Source organism: Hetaerina americana, unplaced genomic scaffold, assembly GCF_022747635.1.
Source record: "Hetaerina americana unplaced genomic scaffold, ioHetAmer1.1.p SCAF_4, whole genome shotgun sequence".
NCBI classification, from domain to species: Eukaryota; Metazoa; Arthropoda; class Insecta; order Odonata; family Calopterygidae; genus Hetaerina; species Hetaerina americana.
Window position 1 is genome coordinate 103,302,923 of NW_027286985.1, and position 27,331 is coordinate 103,330,253.

At 42.5% G+C, this 27,331-nt stretch overlaps 1 protein-coding gene across 1 annotated transcript in view; it reads left to right on the plus strand.

Moving 5' to 3' along the window:
• Nucleotides 1–27,331, plus strand: part of Srrm234 (Serine-arginine repetitive matrix 2/3/4) — an 88,317-nt gene that overhangs the window by 843 nt on the left and 60,143 nt on the right. The window lies entirely within an intron of this gene.

A 27,331-nucleotide genomic window follows, 5' to 3' on the forward strand; every position in this document is an offset into this window, starting at 1 on the left:
AGTTAGCAATAACCCGGAATTTTTAGATTGTCTTGAAGTGCAAGCAATTATTTATTCCAACAATAAAGTAATATAATGTTTTAACGGACAATGTGCCCTCAAAACGTTGTTGCAATGTTACAGGAGGTACCACTAGGTTTATTTACTTTAACGGGTTATTTGAGTGCACGTTATACCAGTGCACTTTATGAAAGTATTTTGAGTAATAGTGTTTTATAATAGGAGTATGAGTATGTTACGTTGCTGCAGGGCATTTAGTTTTCACGGATGTTTAGCATTATTTTCCGGTAAAGTTGATGGAATCGGAATTTTTAATAAAATAACCCTATTTTCGTTCGTCCCTAATGTGTTTTAGTATACTTGGTTGCGGATTTTGATTTGTTGCTATTTTTTAAATCGCACATGTGTGGATTAATACTTGTTACAACTTGGTTGGACGATTTTTGCGCTGATAGTTCAATTGCAATCCCTAGATTGCCTGTTATTTTACTCCTCGCTTGATAATTATACTAGTTGTATATCCTTTTCAAGTTAATGCCGAAAAGAAGGCGGAGTGGGAGATTTATAATGCTGGTAAAACTGGCTAATTATTTATCTTTATATTTTCATTTCCGTAGGGCATGTTTATTTATCCCCTATGTTTTAATAATTTCTACCGTTTTAAGCTTATTTTCTCAGCAATTCGCAGATATGAGGAATTGTAGGTTATTCCCAAATTTGTTTTTCCCTCATCTTGTAAAAAATATCTTTAACGTCTGCTTTTTACAGCCATTAAACCATAAACACAGTAATCAACCCAAAGGTTGGTTTTGTCGAGTTCGCCCAGTACTAAGCTCGTCATTGTTTGAAATTCACAAATCAGGGTAGGGAGGCCAGTTCCTTACTCTGTGCCGGCGATGGTTTCCCTGTAAGGTCTTCCACGCGGCCGGTGTTCTGGCCTCCTTCAGGCATCTGTTGAAGATAAAAGAAAGAATTCGTCCATGTCTATCGACCGCCCTCAGGTCACCGTAGGTGAGGCCATAGTAAGTTCTGGCACACGAAAATTACCCAGCTTGGGTGGAGCTGAGAGAGGCGTGCCTGGGAATCGAACCCGGGCCCTTCGGTTAGCAGTCCAATGTTCTACCCCTGGAACACCGCAATCCTCTTACAACCAGTATTTTGATATAATTTCAAAACCGTTGAGAAAATATTGTGTACCGGTATGCTTTTTCCCAATTGTAACATTCTTATTTTTGGTAGTAGTAGTAGTTTTGAGGGGAGGCGACCGACAGCTAAGGTCATTTGCGCCATAGGGGATGGACAGGAAAGGATGAAGGGTGGAGAGAAACCCGGCGTCGGCATTAGCCTACTCTTTACGAAAGGCGCCAAGGGGTCCGCAGTTTAACGTCCCATCCGACGGACGGCGTACTCCCTCAAAGTGCCCTCCACAAAGCACCTCAAGTAGGGATCGAGATACCTCTGAAAAATATTCAACACCGCCGGGATTTGAACCCGCGCCCTCAGACATAGCTAGAAGTATGCAGATATGTTTTATAATTTATGAGGGCCTTCGGATAAATCAATTCTACATACTCTCATTGGATCACCCTTGGTGAGGTCATTATAATTCCATGCTGGCCCTAAAGACATCTGAAAGCTTTGAAAGAATGTTCAAGGTGGTCATAGAGAGAAGTTTCTGTAGCATGATCATTCTAGGAATCAGGTGGGAATGCATGCAAGGTTAAACTGTGATTGAATTAAGTATAATGAAAAGATGATTGTCCCATTGAATTAAAAGTAATATCTGCATCAAAATTTCTTTCCGTGTTAATACTATTGTAGCATTCAACGTTATCAGTTAATATTCATTTGAGAATTCAATTTTCGTTGTGCCATATCCTGTAAAAATTTTTGGAACTAATTAAATTGCCAATTATTGCTATATTCCATTTAAATAAATTGCCCTGTTGTGTACATATCGATTTTTATGTTCCTTGTGGATTGCATTATATATTTATCAATTGCATTATTTATTTATCATTTTAATAGTATTATTATTGCCAGTTATTGTCTATGCCTAACCTTATGGTCTCAAATCAATGGTAACATTTGAGCAACTTTATTAGCAGAAGAGATAGGTTGTTCATCGTTTAGCATGTTTTTGATAGATTTATTAAAATATATATTGCCTGTGCACATTTATTTTTTACATTCATGATTATTGCCATCAGTATAATTTGTTTGCACCTCCATGAAGAGCTGCTATAATTTTAATCTGCACATAGATTTCGTTGAAATGGAGGTTAATGTCTGCTGTTTGTGTAGTTTTCCATCAGAATATGTGGTGAGAGTAGCTGTCAGTTTTGGGCAGACTGTGAAATAGTGGAACCACCACTCATGGCAATTGTGGTCTTAGAAAAAGCTAATCTCTTGACTTGAGTAGATAGTAGAGGGGTTGAGGAGTGCTTCTTCGAAATACCTTTGCTTTGACGCGATGTGGCTGGCGGTTCGATTGCGGGTTGTGTTTTTTAGTGCCCACTTGGGGCTTCAACCATAATGCTCGAAGGCCACATATATGTTTGACTTGAATATAGCATAAGTCACGAGGCGCATAACTTGTTTATCATTTTTGAATTATTTCTTGTGAGTAAATAAACATTTCTCGGCGGTTATCTACCCATGACCTTACCTAGTGTACGTCATATGCACTATCCAATGACCCTACTTTGATTCTGCTTCTTACGTGGTACGTATTTGTTTTTAAATTGAAATCTTGTTACATAATGGGTTACCATTCACTTATTTATTTTTATAAGAGGCGGGTAGCAGTGGTGCCTCATTAAAAGCTGTCAAGTGCATTATTTTATGAGAAATAAAACCTTGTCACTTCATTTTTAGTTGTTTTGAAAGACCGCCGTTTCTCAACTCCTCCCCCCATCCTCCCCGAGGTTCTCGTGCCTTCCTCCTCAATTTTATATTGAGTCGATGCATCTACGCGAAAGTATGTATGTGTTTAGTGGAACTGTCGATCCATTGATTTGGTTGTAGCAGTTGTGGGCACGGGAGAATCTTTGCGGTTATCGTTTGACCTGGGACTCGGACTTTGAACACTAGTTGGGTGCGCATTTCATTGTTAGCAGTGCACTATAGTCTGCAGAAAACTTAATGCAAACCGAGCGGGGAATTTGAATAGGCCTATTTCTCGTCTTGGGCGCCCTGCCAACCTACCCCCCATCCTTCCCGTTTTCTGCTCTTTGTATTTCGTCCTCTGCCCTCTTTCTCACCCTCTGACAACCTCGCCTCATTACTTGTTTACACGTCGGTGATCCGGCAAGTTTTTGCGACCACAGATTTTTATCCTTTCTGCTCGCTGCAAGTTCGCGACCATTGAGCGACGTGGGTCGTGTTCCAGAACTCTGGTCGTTCCGGCCTACGAAATTGGAATATACTTTTTGTCTCGAGGCCATATATTAGGAGTTCATACCGATACTGCAATCGGAGAGAGGTCTTATACATGATATCCAAGCATCCACTTGTCAGATTTTGTCCCAGATAATTAGGCTGTTCATTAATTTTGTTCGTTAAATCTAGCCGTTAGTAAGATTACTTGATTTAAGCTCGGGATTTAAACTTCTGGTATTTCAGGATAGAACAATATTTCGCTATCATATTATTTTTGGAAAATTGTCATGTATACGACTGTTCAAGCGAGAGCGAATCGATGAAGTGTTGCCATTTATTCGGCGAGTGAAGGGATTGATGTAAGTAATATATTCGTGGATTTTTTTAAATTTTCTGATAGGAATTCTCCAGTCGTTTAGTGGGTAATTTTGATAAATGGCGTTCAATATGTCTGAATTGGGCATAATTCGCAATGAAATGGACATTCCGTCGATGGCCCTCTCCCGTGTTCATACTTCGGCTATTTGCATTCCGAATGACTCGACGAAATTACCGTCATTGGGGCCGCAGGTTGGCGACAGGCGGCGCTGGTCGAGTAGTGGGGCATTGGGAGCTTGGTAATTGATCTGAGGTAATTCGATTTCTTCAGGAAAGGCTAAAGAGGAAGGCGCTATTCGTTTCTTTGTCGATATGCTTGCTTAGCATAAAGACGGGCAGCATGTGTGAGTTATCAATATATACAGGTATTTTAATAATGTTCAGTGAAAATACTAGTCCTCTTTTTACTGAAATTTAAAATGAAGAATCTTCTTAATAAGTTCAAATCATTTCCAAAATTAATAGCGTCAACAACTATGGTTGTATTGCATTTGCCTACTGAATTTTCGGGTAAAATTATTCTTTTTTTACTTTTTAAATATATTTATTTTCTGCGTAATATTTATTTACAGCCTTGGTATGGCAAGCGGTGGTTGACAAGGGAATTCCACGAACTATGAACATTATAGTTGGTTTAATTCAATTTTCCGGCTCATTTCTCGTAACCAATGGAAAGTTGACTGTTATTCGAAGGGGTTATGTTCGTGAAGATGTCAGTAACTCGGCCACCTTTGGTGAAGTGCGGCCCTTACCTGCCCCTTCTTTCTGCGATGGGGTGATACTCCCTGCCTACTCCCTAAATTCTTAATATTCCCTACGTCGTAGTTCTCCCTCTCCGCAGCCTCCAATGTATTCGGAGAAGTTGTGGGATCTCAGTTTTTATCCATTTTTGTCCTAGATATTGATTGTCGACTAAACATACATCCATATCCAGTTTCTTAAGAAACTACTACAAAAATTGGAAACCTGCGCAGGCATTTTTCTGTAAACCTTCACTGGAATATGAAGCATTAAATAACTCTACCGGCTTAATTCCGTATGCGTGGACTAGAGAAGCGTTTTGTAGTATTCCAGACCCAGAACTCGAGGGCTTAAGCGTCATTTCCATGGTTATTGCGTTTGTTAATAACATTTAAGTCGCGGAAACTCAGTTGTTTTTTAATAATATCTTGGATAAGTATTTCAGCCATGTTTAACTCACACCGAGTCACTATCACATTGTTTTTATCTTTGAAAAAGTCGGATTTAAATCCGAGATAATGTGTGAAATTTGTCGGAACATTCGCCTATGCCGCCGCGTCGCTGCGGGGTCCCAGGGCTGCTCCCGCCGTAATTAGTGCGTTTTTTTGGACCGTGTGTGCAATCTCTTCCTCGTGCCCCGAGGCATTGTAGCCGGGCGTATCGAGTGGCGTGCGCCTCCCGCCTTTCCCCTCCCCGCTCTCGGAGGCATTTCCATGCCGGGGTCCTTTCCCCCCCTTCCTTCGCCGCGCCCTCCCACCTCTCCATCGATCCCTCTCGCTCCCTGTGCCTCGGCTGGAAGGGGCGGAGAGGTAGGAAGAAGGTTAGCAATGTTTCCAGCGTGGAACTTTTTGTCGCCGCTTCCTGTGACTTACCGTTTTTTCGGAGACTGCTCGTAGGAATCGTGAATTTTCTCCGTACGTCGTTTCCCCATCGGAAAGGCTCGGCTTCGGATGCTTGAAGGGTCTGAGATGTGTTTGGGTGGGTGGAATGTGACTGCCGGAAATGGTCTCGTTCGCTGGAAACGGGCTGCCCTCTTAAAAGAGAGTAGACGGGTGATCTACGTGCTACCTCTCTCCTGTTCGCCAACTAGGATGGGTTAATGATGGAAGCGTTTTGCCGCCTTTCTGTTGGAAATAGATTTCGAATGGCAGAAGTCGTCATCGTGTTAAAATTCCTCGGCTCATTAGGAGAACTAAGCGTGGGAAGATTCATGGAAAGAGATAGAAAAGCCTAACTTTAAGGGAAGTAATAGCCACAGTTTCAAAATAAAAATAAGAAAAAAATACTCTTTTTTTAAACAGAACTATGTCAGAACCAGCTGCCTGGAGGTTTGGTTGAGTCCTTCCAGTTTTAGGAGTTTTGAGAATAAGTGCCAAGCAGCCACTGGGTGATAAACTTCATTGTAGTTATTATGATATTGTTTGTATGTGATGTGGAAGTTTGTTTGTATGTGATGTGGAAGTGTCATTGTATGCAAGAATATTTTGTCTTCTATCTGTTTTTCTAGTGCGTGTATGTATGTTCGTTGTAAGAGTGATCATTGATCAAACTTGACCGTGTCCACCAGGACAATTGCCTAATTGCAATGTAATTCTTAAATAAATAAGATTGCCAAAACTCCATAATCCTGTTCCACGCCGTGGGGCATTATCTCATTAGCATTAAAAAAGATCGCACCAGCACGAAATACCATTCCTTCCACTGTAGGGCATATTTTCTCTTCGTTTTGCCCCCTTGTTGCATCAATTATGATGAAGTGAGAGGAGCGGAGAAGTACGCTTCTTCGCTGTCGTATTGTTCTGGCTGACTACTCCGCAGCACCGGAGATGGAGCAGTCTTTCGAGGGCCATTGAAGTCGGAAGAGACCTTACCTCTATGCACTCCGTTTTCTTCTGTTTGAATTCTTCATTTTTCAAATGCATATTTGAATGCGCCTGCTTCTCATGAACCAGGGGTTGAATTTATTTCTTCCTCATCTGGCGCCTTGCAGGGTGGTCAGTAACAAGAGAAACTGCATGGAACTTCCATTCAATGCAGTTTCGCATTCGTGGAAGAATCAGTTTGAAGATTAATTAGACCGATGTTCGATTTTTTGAGGTGCATTGTCCTTCGCACAGAGGATTTTCTACTGCATACATCCACCAGTTCTGTTTTTGTCTTCTGCCATTTTCTTGCAATTAAAATGTCTTTCTAACCCCACTCTTTTCTCCTTAAACATCACCTTTTTATTTTATTTCTTATTTTATTTCATATTGTCTAATGTTAGTATTTTGGTAACTTGTTCCTGCGAATCTGGTTGCTTCGAAGGTTAGCTTGTTGGTGTTTCACTTTTTCCCTTACGTTTAGGGCAAGTCACATGAGTCCTCCGCGGACAATGTAACGGGAAACCTTACCCAAAGATAAAGGGTACACTTCCTCATTTCTTTAAATGGTTGATTTAGATGTAGAAATGACAATTTGAGAAACAAGAGTGTTATCGTAGAAAATTAATTATGCATCCAAGCTATGCCTTCGAAATCAGCTGTTCTCAAATGCGTCTCCTGAGATATTTGGTGCCACCACTCGTTTTCATTTTTCGGTGGGAACTCTCGGTTTTTTGTACGCGTCCCGTTTAAGTTCGTTGCGTCGAAGTGTCCCCGATTGCTGTTTTAATTCGTTATTTTGGCGGATGTTAGCATTTAAAAGTTCCTAAAGAGCATTTAAGTTACAACGAAAATGCTGGTCAAATTACTAATAAATATTTAAATGTTTCACTAAGTGTACATCATTTCGCTGTTAGCCGATGCTCCAAATCATCAAAGCATTTTCGTGTTGTTCCCTTAATTGTTTGGTTTTCCTCGCCCTCCCCCCACCCCGCAATATTTCCGGCCTTTCCCTTATGTACCAAGGAGTGAAGTGCAATGGAGTTCTTCAGGGAGCAGAAGTCGTGCTCCCGCGGGGAGATGGGAATCTCCGGCCCCTTGGCCCGCGAGATGGATCCATTCTCCCACGGTAATCGGATGTTTGGTTGCCCGCCGGCCTCGAGGGTCGGTCGCCACTCGTGCCGTTTTCGAGCAGGTACTTGTTCGAATCGCTTGTGCTCCTCAACTCCCTTTTGAAACTTCCGTTTATTTGGGGTCCCGGGTAAACAAGCATGTCGAGCAAAATCAGCAATATTTGAATCTGTATGTATTCCAAGTATTTGAATACTAAGCCACTTATGCTTTTTAAGAATAATTTCCTAAATTCTTTCACAGCATTTTCTCCCTTGCTTCTTCGTAACCGAAGCAAATCCAATACATTTGGTTCGGGATTGTGGTGAAACATTACAGCGGTATTAATTAGATGTCGTGCTATTTTGTATCCATTCGTGAGATCAGCGTTGTAATCTGCCACTAGGGAACATTCGCTTGTTTTTACGGAAGGTAATGATTTGGGTTGGGAGAAATGACAACAGCCCGGATTTAGTGGGGCGTTATCAGAGCATTTTAACGAGATAATACCGAAATGGTCCGTGGTAGCTCTCTTGGAGTTGTTTTCGGAGCCATTACTTGTCTCGTCCTTTGTCCAGAAAAGACAGCGAAGGTCGCTTTCCGCATTGTTGAGGTCCACTTTTGCTTTCTGGATTTGTCTCGCCTTCACACCTTTAGCGTATATGTTTTAGGCAATGGAGATCTTTGTATGCGCTTTGTATTAATATAAAGGTTGCCTATGCAACATGGGAAGTATTCATCATTGAGAATAGAATTTTTGCAGCTAATTTCGTGGGGCTTTCACGTCATCAAACTATGGCAAGGGTGGCGTTACGTGATACTCAAAAAATTCCAACGCCCAATCCCCCATGGGATTGGGAGACCTTCAGAGAAACCTACCGCCGATTGTTTTGTGAGGAATTGCATAAGTTTTGTTCCGTGTTTGCGCGAGATGCTAAGGACGGTGATGTAGTGTTTGGCATCCATCGCGTCAGTTGAGATAACACTCTCACGTCAAGGAAATCCGCGATCGCGCTTCAGGTTATCTATTAATTGCGTGAATTGTTTTTATCAAAGTTAAACGTGCAGTGTATACTTCCTTAACTGATACTCTTTTTTACCTATTACATCTTCGGAAAATTAGGGCATCTACTTCGGAATGCTGTGGGAAAAAAAAATCATTCTGCTGTTGGCCATCTCTATTCCAACATTAAAATAATTGAGGAAAGCCGAAGGTTGGATCCATTTTAGATGAGGTATGATTGCCGGTCGTTTAGCTCAATTTCAGTGCTGTTTCCTTCTTGCACGGTAAACATCGATAAATGCTCCAAATGTGCAAAGAAGTCCCGTAGTTTGCTCTAAAATTAACAGTATGGGTCCTACATGTATTGGGTTGCGTTGAGGTTATAGACGTGGCTATGATGTCTCTTAAACTTTCTCCATGTGGGTTCTTTGATAGGGCATGGATGAAAATTATTTCCTGAAGTACTTCATCAATTTAACGCTCAATGAGGATTTTTGTCATAAACCGTCTCTAGGAAAGTTCGCCTGAGATCTTGTCTCCCAAGACCATTTCTAAAAGCAATAGGTTAGCACCGATGCCAGAACATCGGTGGAAATTACGTGAGCGAGAGGGAACAAGTGAGTCACGGAAGAATAGCGAATTGATCTTATGCACGTATTTATTCGTCAGAGACCGATAGCGAGAGTGCCAGGACATAGAGTATTGCATTTTTCTCATCCTTATAAAAACCAATCTTTACGGTGATGGCAAAGAGGTTGCAAATTTTGACACACAAAAGAACAAATGGAGGCTGAATATGTCTGTGTGACCATTGAATTTATCGATTGGTAGGCAATATATAAAACTTACACGATATTTTGTCAACGTTGGACGGATGTTTTTCGGAAACTTTGTTACAAGCTTACCATAAATGCGTTAGTTGCAAAGCAATAAGAGTGACCGGTCTTAAAGAACGTATTTGAAAACAATTCTGTCAAGAACGGAATCAGGATCATGGAGCAAGGTCTCAATTTAAATGTTCGAACTGCTTCAACTGGCAGTCTATGTAAAAAATATTTTGATTAAATGTTTACAAAAATTATAAATTACAGATTCAGGTGTGATGTCGTGGAGCCGTTCCGTAATAAAAGCGACAAAAACTCTTGCACTTTTCTTCTCTGTTATTAAGTTAAGGAAAATACAAATCTCACTTTTTAATTTTGAACTAGTGTAATATTGAGATTGCTGTTTTTCCTTATATTTTCATGGACGATAGGGGCGCACAATGCTTTTTGTTTTTTAGGAAACAACCCGTATATTATCTCCAGCGCATTAAAATCTTTAGCCTGGTTAATCGAGATGTATCTGCAATTCAATTGATGCCATATCTTAAGACTTAGAAAGATCGATTATGATAATTTTTTTCTAAACAATCGAGTGTACTGGTTGCATCGCCGTTTCTACAAATACTCTAGTACTTGTGCTCTTTGATTCTATTTTCGTCGTACAGCCGTGTCGGTGAAAGTTCGTAGCCAATCTCCTCAGTTCATAGCGCCCTAAATTAACTGCTTCGGTGGCGGCAGATAATCACCATTCAGGATGTTGACATTTTATCCGATTTGGTCCGGGGAACAATGATAAATTGTCCTTCCAAATCGTTTAACATAGGTTAAAGTACGTCTCCTTTGACTCTTGGGACGCGTAAAGTTTGAGAAACCCTGATCCTAGTTTGGTGGAGTCATGCAGTCATCTAGATCGATGGGCGAGAGCGACGTCGGGGGTTTCGCGGCCGCCGCGTTCTCTCTCGGATTCGACGGTGTCCGGCGAAGGACGCAGAGATGTCTCTCCCTGATTGTGCGGCCGAGACCTCTCTACAGCCTTTAAAGGCGGTGGCCACTCGAGATGCGTGTATCCCTGGACGCTAACCACTCGTGTTAATGACATATCCGACAGCGAAATTCGTACCACGTAACAGCAGGATCGATTTCGTTGGCCGGAGAAAGACTTTCCATTTCTCCACGAGACTCGGGCTCTCGTCACGATAGCTGGCGGCGAACATAAAACGGTCGGAGATCCGTGGGGGATATAAAAAAAGTGGCCACTTTTGGAAATAACAGCGTGTAGCCAGGGTTCGAAATGTAATTTGGGATGAAGGAAATGGGCGTCAATTTCAGCGCGGATCCAAGTGCAATGAAGATTGGGTCAGTGTTATGAGCGTGATATGCATAATGGTAGTTGACGTTCGTAAATGATTGAAATGTTTGGCAAGGTAATTTACGTGCGGACAGAATACGAAGTGTGTTATATTTCCGCTGGTAATTTTAAGTACGATTTTGGAACTCGGGAGTGGGATACGTCTCTTGAATGACGTCTTTGTTTTTTCACTGTGGAGAACTCCATTAAGTGCAGTTCCTTCTTGAGATATGCACTTGTTAGATTGGCGACAGGGACGGACAATCTACTAAGGAATCCGTAAGCGTTCTTTCAGGGGTTCGGGAGTGGCGTGACGTTAGTCGAACTATTCTATGTACTTCGGGCACTGCAGTGGGACTTTGGACGTGCCTTGTTGTGTTGGTGAAATAATCTTCCTTCAGTACTTTCAATAACATATTTCCAACCAACCAAAGTTGTGTATTGATTATTTAAAAAAATTAGTTCTTTATTATGATTACTATTATGACTTAGTACTCTACAATCCGCCGCTAGGGTGTGATTGTACGACAGATTACTTTTGACCCAAAATACGTCCGTCCCCCTACCGCGGTCGGGCAACGTTATTCTAATCCCTTAACGTTCGTGGGAAAAATTACATCTCAAATACAGGTATATCTGCCTATACTTAACTTCTCTAATAATATTTGCATTATCTCTCCTAGGCTAGTGCGATGGGGGTGATAATAATGCATTTCCAGCATCACTGCTAAAGACGCAACCTTCCAATTTATTCAAGAGTTGTAATCTGAAATGTAACCTTCTCTGCGTGAATGATTCCCAACTTAGCTCCTCTAATAATGCTGATACGCCAATCAGTTGACCATGACAACGTCTTACAAATCTAGCTCCTATACGCGGCACGCGATCCGATTAGGCAATCAATTCAACTTCGTGAGGATCCCATATACTAGAACCATATTCGAAATGAGGCCTAACAGGCGAAAGATAACATTTCTCTTCGACCTTTTTATCACGTTTACCCAATACTCTTCTAATAACACCTATTCCCCGTAGTGTCTCATCCAGAGAGGTCGTGAGTGAAGGTAATGCCCAAGTATTTAATCTTTATGGTCGAGGTTCGGTTCTTTTATGCCTTGGGTGGAATATACGCACTGCGGCACGCTCATGTGTTAAATAGTCAGTCACCCGCAATGCTGCCTTCCTCTAAGCATTAGTTTCTTTAGTTCGAGTCACAGCCGACCACAGTTGTTCCCGCCGAGGCGTCAGGTTACGCTCTCTGCCTTCGACAAGGTCAAGTTAGGCTTCCCAAACAGACGAGTGGTGCGAGCTGCATACCCTGTCGCGTTAGTTGATGTTGATGGTTGATGGTGGCAGTAAGCCAGGAAGAGTTGTGAATCTGGGAGTTTTGGGTTTTCTTCCAAGGTCGCAGAAGTACTCGAATTGCTTAAGTTTTAAGTGTCCATCCCACTAATCGGAAACTAACTTCAGCCAGTGACTTTCACACTGGGCCGGTTAATACTACTATCGAATTGGGATGGTAGATTTGGGCATTAGACACATATTTTTTCCTTGTTCATAGGCAAGGAAGTTTTTGGCAAGAAATAACAGACTTGAAAGAAGTACTATTATGTGGTCAACTGAGCTGTGTGAGATTTTAGACTTTATTTCAAATTTACATTACGCACTCGCACCTCTAAAGTAGGAGTACTACGTAGTGAATGTAAGGAGTTGAGGGAGGCCTAATTCCTTTTTTGCCTCCATTGAAATGTTTTTCCGCAAAATACTGAAATAGTGGGGAGATTCACTCATGCCATGTCGTCCACAATGGCTCTGTGAACGTCGAATGAAGTAGACAGCTGTTATGATTGTTTTTCATTCTGCAATGTGTGCACGCAAGATTTCATGACTTTAATAACATGCTGCAATATTTTATCAGCTGTCAAAACATTTGCCCTATCAATCGATTTGCCTTTAATTATGTCTGGACCACAAATTCCTGCTGAAGTATGTTCCCGATCTTGCTTCGAGTTTCAGCATTGTGGGGCGCTTCATTGTGAGTAATGACTACTCAATAAAATTCACGTTTGAAAAATACTTGCCTTTGGAAATGGTGATAGCCGCTTTGTCTCTTTCGTTGGCGATTTTGGTCAACTTCGTTCCATGTCTAGTTGAATCTGAAATCCCAGTCGTAGGGAGCCAGTTCGTAGTGCTCGCGGAGGGCAGGATCGCCTCTCCGAAATGAAAAGGGATTGCGAGGCTAAATCCCTAGTCTTCAAAGACATGTATCGTAAGAAAAAGTTAGTTTTCGGAATACCAAAGCGATTGGTACGATTTTTAATTTAGTATAATCTTTCTGCCGTGTGCCTTTTTTATTTTGAAAATAAAACAACGTGCCGTTCAACAAGGGGGCACTGGTAAAAATAATTGCCACAAAACCTGATGTAGGGGGTGCAGCGCATCATTAATAATAAATATGAATGTCTCGGTATTAAGAATTGGGCATGTTTACTCAATTTAAATAGTAAATTGCTTGGAAACCCTTGGCAACTAAAGTAAAATGGTTCAGAAGTATAATTAAATGCTATTAATTAATAATTATCACTGGTATATGTTGAGGTATGAACAAGCACGTGCCTCTCCATTGTTCACTAATTTATTTTTCCTTGCGTACCACTCTGTATGAAATATTGTAAGATATCGCAAACTTTAGTACCCCTTTCTTGCCACCTGGGGCCCGTTTATTAAATTTAAAAGTCGATGAGTAAGTCCTTTGAAAAGCGTTAAATGTGATGTACAACTTTCAAATTTTCGTTGTGTGCAATGTAGGTGAGAAGCAAGTAAAATTTACTACTTCATTTATTACCATCAGTAAACTTCGTGTTTGCAAATTACAGGCACTTGTAAATTAACTTTTAGCTTTGGGAAACGTAGGCCTTCCTGTAATCCTAACGCAAGTTAGTGCTTAATAAAACAGAGTAAATGAGAAGTCGGCGTGGATCGGAGGGAATGCAATATGCAGAATTTCTTCTTGTTTTTAGATTGAACCATCTGTTCTTTTTCGAGTTGGTTGAGATTTTTCTTCTTGACTGGGGAAGGGCGGGGGTTGCATCTTTTGGGAAGTCTTCCATCTACACGTTGGCCTTCTAAATTGTTATGCGTGCCAATTTATAACTTCATAATATTTTTACGTGATTAAACCGGCAAACCAAGGATTTGTGGTGTAAGGCATGGGTCATTCAAGTGTCGGAGCATTATCTCTGTTGCAACGGTATAATTGTTATTGCCTTCTTGAGGGCGGGCGCACGAGCCCTATCAGGCTCCACTATAAGTTGGCTGGAGTGGCAATGCTGGGCCATCGAATGTTCCCTGGACTGATTTTTTTTAACTTTTAACTAAAAACCGCAGCTATCAACCTGAAGGTTGTTTTGATAGGTGATAATAGAGGTCGTCCTATACCCAGCATGTGGAATTGATTGATTAGGTGGTGCAAGTTCCTTTCCCTGTGATGTTTCCTGTTTCCCAGGAAGATCCTTATCCCGAAAAACCACACAGCTTGGGCGTAGCTGTGAGTGCGCAGAGTTGACAAGTGGCTCTGTTGAATTCGTGCAAATATTGAAATTTAAGTTCAAATTTAAACTCATTTTACGAAAACGAAGTTCGGTCTCGGACGGTGGGTCGAGAGAAAATATCTGCCTCGTTTTAATATACTATATATTTCGCTTCTCTTTGAAAATGAAAATGGTCGGGAGTGGAATTTAACGTAGTGACGTCAAACGCGTCTAGAGCCCACTTGGGAACGTTTGTAGAAATTTGAATTTGGATGAAAGAGGAACGTGGTAATATGCCGCTCTGCACGGATCATATTGTCTTGTATGTGGCATGTTTGTCAAAGTTGAGCGTAACCGATACATATTTAAATGCCGGCCCTCTCCACTGGCCCGGGCCGGCCCTGTCTCCGTAATGCGCGTAGCCCCAGCAAAAGTATTCTTTGCGAAAAAAGACACCCCTCGATTGGGAGGGGAGGGGCGGTCGGGTGGCCGGAGCGTCCTCTGGCAACACTGCATACTCTTCGGTGCCCACAGTGCTGTCGCGCGGAGGCGGCGTATGGGCGGATCCCCCCATGGAACCCCCCCCCCCCGCGTCAGCCACTCTCCACCTCCTCCCCGGCAGACCCGGCTTGCGTTCCGTCTAGCCCCTCGGACGGGCGGGGGTGAGATTTCCCGCCCCAACCCCTCACTTCTCCTCGGCCATCCCCCAATACCCCGCAAACCCCATTCCCAAGACCCCCCTCGCATTGGCTGCTCTATCGACCCCCTGGCGAAGGGGACGGTCAGTTTTCGGGGCGTACAACGGGCCGTCCCCCCTATTCGGAGTCGGATCCCTGGGTGGGAGATGATTTCATTTTATTTGTAGGATCCACCCTTTGGACCAGAGTCAGGGGGTCGTGCTTCGTTGACGGACTCCTTCCGAAAAATGTATTTTAAAGCTAGGGAGCGATCGGAATGTATGTTGAGAATCGGGGTGAAAGTTGTAAGCGGAAAGTTCATTGTTGATGGCGGGGGGTTTAAGTGGTTCAAGCATCTTAAGTCGAGGTCTCGTATTTCAGCTCCCGGTGAATAATTAGGAAGTGGGAGGATGTAGTCAATTCTTAAGGTGGAATGTACAGAATTATCGATAAATTCTGCAAGTAAATTCTCTTCCACCTGCTGGCGGAGTATTGCGTGATTCTGTGAAACAGTGGGTATGCAATAATTCAGAAGGATATTGCAGTCACTGAATCGTTACTAATTTACAAGGGCATAAGATTCCCCGAAATTTTAATGGTTATTAATGGCCTTCAGATGGTTCTTATGTTAGCAAGGTTTAGTTAACTACGTCGCGTTGCAAATGCCTGTATGAGGTTTTTTTTGATTGCAGTAGGATTTTGCCACTCTCGTTTAGGGAATTGCTTTCTGTCATAATTTAGAAGTTTTTTTGCTGGTTAGAATACCTTGCTTCTTTAACTAGAGGGCTTGAGGGTTGAGAAAATTATAGTTTTTTTATCACCCTACAAATTTGGAAAAAATGTATAATTTTGACCGACATTGGAAATTACTTCCAGATAAGAATATCTTATGGTATATAATTTACCTAATTATTTTGCTTCAAGCGTATTTCGTGAATTTCCCTGAAAATAGCAAAGATAGGAAAGTTCGACGATATCCTTATGAAATGTATCCACTGCTAAATGTAAAGACCATTAATTTAGCAGTTACGTGCAATGATTGGTCGTTCTCAACTTTTTTTAAATCTAATTTTGCGTCATAATTTTTTTCTTTATGAGTACTAAGTAATGGGATATTTAACTTGGGGATTAAAACTAGCGCCCTCGTGGGTGGTGGATCATATTACGCATTCGTACTTGTCCCTCGGATCATATTAACCGTTTTAAATCCTATGTTTTCCAGTATGATTAGGAAAATTTATTCGTCAATTCGCATTTATCATGACTGCATAACCAATAAAGGAATAGCTGGAAAAAAATTGATTTTCGAATAAATATTTAAGCCTCTATGTTTTCGGGTAGAAGTTCACGACTTTGCCATCAAATGGTATACCAGAAAAATCAGGAAGTTTTCTTTACAATATCCCATTGATGCGGACTACGTACGGTATGTGTGTGTGTGTGTGTGTGTGTGTATATATATATATATATATATATATATATATATATATATATATATATATACACACACATATACCGTCTCTCTTGAAGAAGGCCTCTGAGAGGGCGGAAAGCTCGAACAATTTACCGTGTGAGTGTCCTTTTAAATGTTGCTATTCTATTCTATTTGTGTTATATTGTGTCAGCCCATTATTTATTTATATATATATATATATGTGTGTGTGTGTGTATAGATGTGTGTGTATATATATGTGTGTGTGTATATATATATATATATATATATATATCCATATATATATATATATCCATATATATATATTCATATGTATACATGGGAAAGGAAATGGCCTCCATACCCTGATGTGTGAATTTTCACATGCCGTGTAGGGCTTAGTACTGGGTGAACCCTACCATCAACTGCCGAACCGAATTTAGGGTTGATTACTGCGTTTATGGTTTATATCTATACATATAACACACATGCCTAGGCTTCCCACCCTGAGGGCGCGGGTTCAAATCCCGGCGGTGTTGAATATTTTTCAGAGGTATCTCGATCCCTACTTGAGGTGCTTTGTGGAGGGCACTTTGGGCGAGTACGCCGTCCGTCGGATGGGACGTTAAGCCGCGGACCCCTTGGCGCCTTTCGTAAAGAGTAGGCTAATGCCGACGCCGGGTTTCTCTCCACCCTTCATCCTTTCCTGTCCTTCCCCTATGGCGCAAATGACCTTAGCTGTCGGTCGCCTCCCCTCAAAACTACTACTACTACACATGCCTAGGCATACATACGCGCATTGCCCCTCGCAGTAGCAACTTGTTTCTTTCAACAGTTTGGAAAAAATTGAGCCCACCGCATTCTCCAATGCGTGCCAACCGTATGTGAAGGAACAAATGAACTCGTCCTCGTAACATGTACATTTCTATCATTGTTCCCTACGCTTCGTGTTACCCCCGACCCTCCTTCCCCCTCGCATTCCCTCTTCAACGCCCTACCCCCACCGCTAAGTCCCTCCCCCTACATTCCCTCTCTCATCTCGCTTGTGTCCGGGGCCGATCAATATTTTTTTTATTCAACCCCTCCTTCCTTCCTTCTCGCACCATGGAAAGCCCCTCCCGGCTGAAATACGTAAATGCTGTCCTACGCATCGCAACGCCCCCGTTTCCTCGTTGCACGGGTCCAGAGAGGGGGGGGCTAGGGGTATCGTAGGATCTGCAATAAGATCGTCAGGTAGATGAGCCCTTGCGAGGGGATCACTCACACTCGAGCCCACCCGCGTGATATGACAGGCGTGGTGGCCGTTGGCTGCTTTCGAATTCGTCCAGGAGAGCGGGGTCGAGACCATCATGTCATTTACTCAGTCGTGCCGGTGTCTGACGCGATTCGAACCTAGCCGATGAGAAGGATTGAGGGGAACGGATCTATCGATGCGCGGTATTTATTCCTGAGAAGTGGTTCTGTGAGTTGCAATATACAATCCTAAAAGCAATGTATTATTCATGAGTGCAACAATTTGAGTGTTAAAATCATTCGCCTTGATCGGGATTCGAACCCGGATCCCTCAATGCCCGGTCGAGTGCTTCAGCCGGTTAAGCTATCGAGGCATCCTGTTAAGTTCTGAAATGTTGGGCCTTTTAAAGGAACAAGATGTTGTGACGAAATACCGCACGTACAATGTCGCAGGCATTGGTAGTCGTGCGCGACGCGCCATGGTTCACTAGGTTAAAGCCAACTTTTAAACATTTGGCTGTTTATACATAGTCAAATTCTGTCAAATACTGTTGCGGCATCTCCCGCCGTTCTTTGGAATAAGTTAAATTACAGATTAAATCTCTTGGGTAAATTGGAAGAATGTCTCTTTATTATTACCCCCATCGTACTACGGTAAGAGAGTTCATGTCAATGAAATTAGAGAGATTAAGTGTTGGAACAGATAGACTTACGAGCTCTCATTTCTCCCACGGACGATTAGGGATAAGAATAACATTGTTCGACCGCGGTAGGGGTAACTATATTGGGATCCAAATTAGTCTGGTTCTCCCCCTGCCATACACCAAAGCGGTGGCTTGCGGGGTGCTAAAAATGTATTAAAAATGTCTCGCCCAACCGACATGACTTTATCATGTCGATAGAGTTCATGTCCGTCTTGGGCATGCGATATGTACGTATCTCAGTGGTGTCCATAGGCAAACTCGCAGCTGTCTTGGACTGAAGGGTCGAGAGGGGGCAGTCGTCCGAGACGGCGTTCCCGGCATTTGTTCCCTACGTAGGTCAGTCCTCCCCCGCCGTTTTTTGTTTGCATGTGACACGGTCACCCCCGCTTCCTCTCCCCCGACGATTTCAGTTTCTCCTCGTCGGCCGCGTGGTGGAAAAAAACTGCCGCTCACCCGGAGATACCTCAACCTGCCTCAAATCAGCGGAGGCCGGCGACGTTCATGTTATGGCGTGACAACGCGTTTGTCTTTCTCGTACGCGTCGTTGCACTGAGAAAATGTTTACGTACAATGAATAAAAGTGGGTTGTATTAACCGTGGAATTTCTTGTCGCTTGGGAAAAAATTGGCGTTTGGAGTCGAATGCGTTTTTAAGAAGAGGCTGCGGATATTGATTCTTTGCCAGGGATGTGGAGCATTGATGTAAACATCCAGTTTGTCTTTGCTCGGAAAATGCGATGGGCACGGATTGATAGTGGGTACGGGATCGAATGTTTGGTGTGTGTAGAATGTTAGCTGTCGAAGTGCAGAGAAAACGTTTTCTGATATTAGTGTTATGTGGAGGGATGTTGCGAAGGTGTTATTGCGTTTTATGCGGATGTCCGATTTTAAGAAAGTGTTATGAGAAAAGGAGTTGGTGGATGTGGAACGTGTGGAGGAGAAAGTGTTTAGGACATTGAGGAAACTCATTAGGGGTTCATAGCAATGGGTCCAAATGATGAAAACGGCATCGATAAGCGTCGCCCAGGCTTCATGCCTAAGAGAAAGGGCAACGAGACACTCTTTCCTAGTTTCCCCTCGAGTAGGTTGGCAAGAGAGGGAGCGTTACCCGTGCCCATCGCTGATCTCGCTCCCATTCCGTTAAAGTAATGAGAAACCATCGACCACCTTTGTCATTAAATAAGCGGAATTCATCCTCTCAAAATTTCCTTGTCCTTAAAAAATGACTTATTTTTACAAATCAAAGGGATAGGAAAAATAATGTTAAGTATTTTTTAGTATTTTTGGGTATTTTTTAGTTTATTTTTATTACCCGGCAAACCACCTCTAGGGTTAATCGCAGAGGGTGAATACACACCGGACTATTTTTGACCTAAATATTTTTACCCCTACCGCGGTCGGACAAAATATTTCTGATCCCTTTTCGTTTGTGGGAAAAATTACACCTCGTAAATCCACCTGTTCTACACTTAATTTCTCTGATTTTACTGACATGATCTCGCCTACCGTAGTACGGCGGGGACGATACATTGTCAACATCATTGCTAAAGAAATATTCTTCCAATTAATGCGAGAGATTTAACCATCGAAATACTGAGGATACGTGGAATCACTTCCCTGAGAATACGCGCTCAGCTGTCAACGAGTTTATTTCCAGTAAATTTATAAAAGATTACACGGAACCTAGATGGTATAACGCGGGTGTTAGGAAAGCATTGCGACTTCAAATTTCCCTCACATCCATTTCATGCGCGGTTATGGAAGATATACAGGGTCGCACCCAAAAGTAGTAGGACTGGTTTTTTTACAAGAATTTTACTGACGATATACTTACATCGACTTAATAATCTTCAAAGTATGCTCCTTGAGCTGCTACACACTTAGTATAACGTTGCTCCCATTCCCCGTACGACCGCTGGAAATTTTCTTTGGGGATGCCGTTGATGACCCTCGTCGAAGCCTCTTGAACGGCCTTAATCGAGTCAAAACTTCGTCCCTTGAGCTGTCTTTTCATCAGGGGGAAGAAGAAGAACTCCGGTGGTGCCAGATCAGGTGAATAGGGCGGGTGCGGCAACGTGGCAACGCCGTATTTGGCCAGGAGCTGTCTGGTCGACACTCAGAATTTTCTGCACCATCTTGGCGCACACCTTGCGCATGGCCAAATCCTGTGAAACAATGCGTTAGACGTTGGATGCAGACATACCCGACTGGTCTGCAATTTCTTCACTGGTTAAGCGTCGGTCTGTGTTCAGCAGTGTCCTCACTCTGTCCACATTCGTGTCGGTTCTTGCCGTAGACGGCCGTCCGGAGCGATGGTCGTCTTCAACGAGCTCCCTACCCTCTTTAAACAACTTGTGCCACTCAAATACTGTGGAACGGCTTAAGGCAGTGTCCCCATAAGCCTGCTTGATCATATCGAGGGTCTCAGTTGCCGTTTTCCCGAGTTTCGCACACAACTTCACGGAATAACGTTGCTCTAAATTCAGATTCATTTTGTTTTTCGACGCGGACAAAATCTTGCTTCACTAAAATCGGTGTCCTCACTCAACGACAGCCCGCAGACGACTGAGGTTGGTGTTGGTCTGTTGCTAAGAGCCCCCTCCACCTTACCCTGCCAAGCAGACCCCCCTCCACCGCTCCGTTCGCGCCAGATAAAATCAGTCCTACCACTTTTGTGTGCGACCCTGTACGATGGTTGCTAGTTCGATCGCGAGACAACCCGGAAAATCAGGAGTTATTAATGAAAACTCAGCACGGTTTCCGAAAGGGTGGTAGAGAGCAACGTTCCAGTGGACGCGGTTTTTATAGATTTTAAAAAAGCCTACGATGAAGTACCTCATAGTAAACCACTCGCAAAGCTATTAGCATGTGGCATAGATAAAAATATCCTGGCTTGGATGAAAGCCTTTTTTAATGATCGGGTACTAAGAGTGGTCATAGAAGTTATTGGCTATAATGCAGAGGAAGTCATTTCAATTTGTCCACCAGGGAAGTGTTATCCGACCTCTCTTATTCCTATTTTACTTTAACGATATCGACTCCATAGTCAACTGTAAGATACGTTTATCTGCCGACGATGCTGTGGGTTATCTTGATATCCGTACTCCTAAGGATACAGCAGCTTTATCAGATGACCATGATGCTATGCAACAGTGGTGCGACACTTGGCAATTAGAATTAAGCATAATAAAGTGCGCAGTGATGAATTTTTGGAATAATAGTTCCTTCCACTGCAACTGAACGCCTACTACATCGGGAACACCGAGATGGAATGTGTAGACTCAATTAAATACCTAGAGGTTACCCTCACTCACGACTCTCCTGAGTGAAATACGTGCATGCATACGAGGAATATGTGGGCAAGCTAACAAAATAATTAGGGTTTATGAGAATAGTACTTGGTAAATTTAAAAGGTCTAAGAGAATTGTTATATTTCGCCGGTTAGGCCTCATTTAGAATATGCTTCTAGTATATGGGATCCTCACGAAGTTAGATTGATTGCCGAATGAAATCGCGTGCAGTATAGGGGAGCTAGATTTGTAAAACGTTGTTATGACAAACTGATTGGCGTATCAGCATTATTAGAGGAGCTAAGTTGGGAATCATTCACGGAGAAAGAAGGTTAAATTGCAGATCACAACTCTTGCATAAATGGGAAGGTTGTGTCTATAGCAGTGATGCTGGAAATGTATTATTACTACCCCCATCGCAGTATCCTAGGAGATATATTAGAGAAATTAAGTGTAGGACAGATAGATTTAAAATGCCAATTTTTCACGAACGAGAAGGGATCAGAATAACATGTCCGACCGCGGTAGGGGTAAAAATATTCGGGTCTAAATTAGTCTGGTGTGTATTCACCCCCTGCCACGCACCCTAGCGGTGGCTTGCAGGGCACTAAAATATCTAAAAGAATCGATCAAATAATGATTTACTTTCAGATTACCACACAACCGCAGTATGCTTTTTTTAATGGTCTTTAGGAGAATTTTTTTTAAATTAATGATTACCTTTACAACCTAAACGCGTGTATGGAGTGTGCTCGTCACTCCGGATTCCGTATTTCATTCATTGTTTTCATGTTAGTTAAATCATGGAAACGACGCAAAACCTGCATCGCAAAGCCGCCTCCTCCTCGTCGTTGACAAGTCGCCCATTTCGGCGCCTGTAAGGTGTTTAGAATCCATCCGTTTGAAGGCGTCAGCGTATGAGATTGTTCGGCTCCGTAAAACACGATTTTGTGATGTCTGCTTTTAAGCATCCAAGTATGCGGGCCCTCGCTGTTCATCTAAATTCGGGCGCGAGACGCAGATATTGAATTGGCCAGTCGTTGGAGGACTTGGAACCCAAAATACCGGTGTGTGCGCCCCCCCCCTCCTCGGATGACACATCGCCGCCAAATGTCGCACGCGACAAGCTTAGCGCCTGTCGCCACCACGTGTACTCACGGGTGGTTCTCACCCCCCGTCCGGAGTCCCCCTGCCCCACGACCTTTATTTTAAAGTTAAAGCGTGATTTCGGTATCTGCGTGCATCGCCAGCTGTCCCGTCAAGATTCGGCGAGCGGGAGCCGGAAGGGGGTGTGGGCGCGTGTGCCTTTCGCAGCGGTTTCAGGGGAAGGAGTGGGCGCCCCGCCCATTTATTCCCCCCACCCGTCTTTTGTGCGTCGTCATTGCCCGGGGAATCGGAGTGAACTGTCCGGCGGTCGGTTGGCCGTTGTGGGAGGGAGGGAGGGTGAGCAGCTGATGATGACCCGGAGCGCGGATGGGTGCGGGGACAGCGGGCGGGAAGGGAAGGCGGTTCGGGGGGGTTGGGGTTGGTTTAGGCGGATCCATTTAATTAAACGGCGTCGTCGCGATAAACCAGCCGGGGTGTAAACAGCTGGGGGCGACTCGAGTGCTATCCCTTGGTAATCGCCTGCAGGAGTCTTTGAAGCCCCGTTCACGCGATCATGTCTGGTAAGGGCAAGATAACCCGAAAGATCACAATGACAGCAAGGCCGATGTTCTTGAGTCTACTCATCAACATCTACTTAATACCCCGCAAGGGCTTGTGGCGGGGGGTGTTAGGGTACTATCCTTAATTAAGAAAAAAACCGTAAGCAAAAGCCACAAATTTATACTATCCACAAACAAAACATGGTATACAGTCATGCAAAACCACAACTCACACACATGTTAACACCCAGACTACCAACTAACATACACATGCACCTACAAATATACCAGATGTCTTTGCAATGTTTGATTTTGTTCCGAATTGTAAATTAAATGTTTTTAATGTTTATAAAGTGACTTCGGTTGCTTATTATTATGATTCCTGATTGTTCGGGGAAAGAATGAGTGTTTATATCTATCTGTACTGGAATCTATCTCCCTTTTTTATTTACGCGTTCTGATATACCTAAGTAGTGTGGGGCCATAACAATTCCTTTGGTGTCATCGTTAAACTCGTTTGTTCTGGACCTTTCTAAAAGTCTCGCTTGTTCTCTTTGTATCTCAAGTGGCTACCAGCCCATATCCCCTAAGAGACCCGTCACACTTGTGTTCCTATTATGACAAATTTTAACGAATCTGGTCATGAGAAGGTGTCGTTTTTGGCTGCGTTCCAGGATACTAACCTCTATCGTTTTTATTGCTATTGTAATGAAATTGTGCATATTTTTCCAACGCAATTTGTATCAACGTGAATGCGGTATTATCACTTAGGTAGGTATATTCAGTCACGAATAAAATCAACCGCCGCATTAGTATAATTGTTGGTGTAGTAGTAACGTTGTGGGGTGGAGCGCTCGTGAAGACTCCGAGTCAAAATCCGGGGGACGTATCCCGATCTCCTTCAAATTCAACCAAGCCGTGTGATTTTTCGGGTGCGAAATCTTCCGTGGGGAAACCGCAAGCGGGAAAAACTAATAAACCGCGCCTCTCTTGCAAAATTGACTCATGATGAGAAAGAGGTCTAGGTGTTTACATTAAACAAACCTTAGGGTTTAGTGCGAGGCGAACTCTAATACGACCTCCCGAACTAACCCTCATGACTGATTCATATGATTGAAGTTTTCCATTTTCATTATTGTATCTTCTAGCTATTTTCCGGAATCGTTGTAGTTTGCAAACTTGATGAGAATTGCGAGAGACCACTTTCAAATCTTCAGTGTTTCTCTTTTGTTTTTCTAGCGCTATCCAATGATTCATTTTTTAAATTTGGAGAAAGATAAATCTGCCATGCATACAGGGTTTTAGGGAAAAGCGCTAATATTGAGTAGTCAATGAAGCCTAATGTTGTGTTCAGCCGTTGGCTTATTATCTGCCTCAGTAATCTATGTTTAGGAATCTAAGTGTTTTAGCGAGCATGGAGTGTGGCAGATTTGTGGAGTCATATTTTGGTTCTCATGTATTTGGTCTAGTGTCTCAATCATTTTCTTTGAATTATTATTCTTTTCATTTTCTATGGCAAGTTTTATATGCTTTGACCTGAATTGCCAATAGGTTAAGTATCTTCATTTAACTATATTATGGTATTACTGAGTTCGGTAGGATAGCCATAGCCATATAGCTTTCGGTCGCCGTTAGTCCGCTGTTGGCAGTATTCGATGCGATTTCGGGGAATCGAACTGAGGATAATCGCGAGACAAGAAAAAACCTTTTGAAGGACTTCTCAGAAAATGGAGTACCACCTGTTATAGGCTTCCGCCCTTTTTTCTTTTATCAGCGCCGCAATCGTGTTGGTTTAAGGAGAAAGGTGTGTCTTAGTGCAGTAGTGTGCGAACAACTGAAGGAAAGCAGTCGAATGTTCCGTGAGTTGTAACATACCAGGGCAATCCTAAAACTACCCGACCCAACTAAGTAAACACAAAAATTATGGAAAAAATGTATTTATATTTCAACGTCATCTTTTTTCAGTTCTATACATTTTTCCCAGCGATGTTCAATATGTTCGATACCCTATTTTTAATAAGAACTGTCTTGCTCCTCAAAATAGCCATTAACTGCCGATATCACTTGTTCATGGTTGGAAAATCTTTGACCACCGAGCCATTTTTTCAAGTTTGCGAACAGTTAGTAATCCGAGGGGGCTTAATCTGGCGAATAGGGTGAGGCATGAGGTAGCAATCCAAACTTTAATTCATGAATTTTGGCCATTGCAATAACGGCTTTGTGAGCTGGTGCATTGTCTTGATGAAACAACGCTTTCTTCTTAGCCAAATGCGGCCGCTTTTGATTGATTTCTTCGCTCAAACGTTGTAATAAGTGCGCATAATACTCACCGTAGACAGTTTTTCCTTTTTCAAGATAGTCGATGAAAATTATCCCACGCGCTTCCCAAAAAACCAACGCCACGATCTTGCCTGCTGATGAAACGGTCTTCGCCCTCTTTGGAGCTGGTTCTCCATTTTGAATCCATTGTTTTGAGTGTACTTCTGTTTCGGGTGTGAAGTAATGGGCCAATGTTTCATCCATGGCTATGAAACGGCGTAAAAATGCTGCTCTGTTGCTGTGAAACTTTGCTAAACACTCAATAGAAACATCTTCACGGCACTGTTTTTGCTCTAGTGTGAGCAAACGCGGCACACAGCTTGCGCACAGCTTTCTCATGTCCAAATTGTCAGTTAATATGCGATGTACCGCACTTTTTGAAATGCCTACTATGTATGCTAGCTAGCGCACTTTCAGTCGGCGGTCATCCAGTATCACATAGTGGATTTTCTTCACCGTTTCTGGAGTCGTCACCTCGTTTGGTCGACCAATGTGATGCTCGTCTTGACAGCTCGTACGGCCTCGTTAAAACTCTGCCACCCAATATTCTTTGGTTGTAAACGAAGGAGCAGACTCACCCAGAGTAGAATCCAGTTCAGCTTTTTTTATTGGTTGGGCTGAGGCCTTTCAAATGAAAGTATTGTATCACATTACGATGACCGATTTGCTCCATTTTCGCAAATTCACTGAAAACGTTCAATATTGGTGGCTGCCCAAGGAATGCTTAACAACGTGCCGTCTTCGAACTTGAAACATATGCTTTATAGATTGCATACTTCCTAATACAGTGATATTTATCAAACAAATACTGCCACCTCTGGGTCAGGCCAGGTACTTCAGGCATCTCCCATGTATATTCCCATTGAGATATAGTTTTCATTAGTCTCAAACATTATATCATGCAGTAATGGTACACTTGGCTTTAATGTGGACATAAGTAAAAGTACTTGATGATAATTGGGAATGCACTTCTATTTTAATTGCAATCAATGTTACCAAAAATGAGTATAATTTGTCATGGCTAACTTATTTTGAGACTTTGCATATTGAAATCTTGTCTTACTTATTAAGTTGCTATAATTATGTATATATATTACAGGAATAGGCAGAGGTATTTCTTGTAATAGTGCAGTTTAAGATCCCATAAGAGAAACATTTAATCTTGGCGTTTTTGAAAAACGAGCATTCATGTTAAATGTTATTGTGGGAAAAAATTATAAATGCAGTCCTAAATCTGCCCAAATAGAGGCTGCATTCACCCCTCCTCCAAAAGAAAATGTCAGTTTATTTTGGAAAAAGTAATATTTTTAAATTCTGTGCCACCGAATTCCAGGCATGCTCAAGCAACCTAAAATAAATTACTCATTCAACTGTTGCAAGAGTAAAATCGTGTTAATTATAAGCATATTGGTAAGTTTAAAAGTGAATTCAACCTGTAATACCCTGACTGTGCTGCCCAAGCCTGTGGGTGTTGGCAAAAGCCACTTGAACCCTTGATGAAAGAGATGTCACTTGGGTCCAGACATGGCAAACACTAAGATTATGGAATTTCAAAGAAGAGCGTGCATGATTTTTAGTCACCTATTGACAATGATAATCATTCTCACCATCATACTTCTCGTATCCTACAATGATAAGTAAGAAAGTACGTGTATGTTCAGGTGGCATTACTATACATAGCATGTCATTGTTTGATATAATCTTAGCAGGGTTCGAAAAAGAACCATGGTTTTATTTGCTTGGACCATCCAGCAGTGTGCCTGGCATAAAATAAAACATGATGAAAATTTTATGCCTATATTTTAAATTTTTCGATGGTGCCCACCTGGTGATATACAGAGAGAATTGAGTCA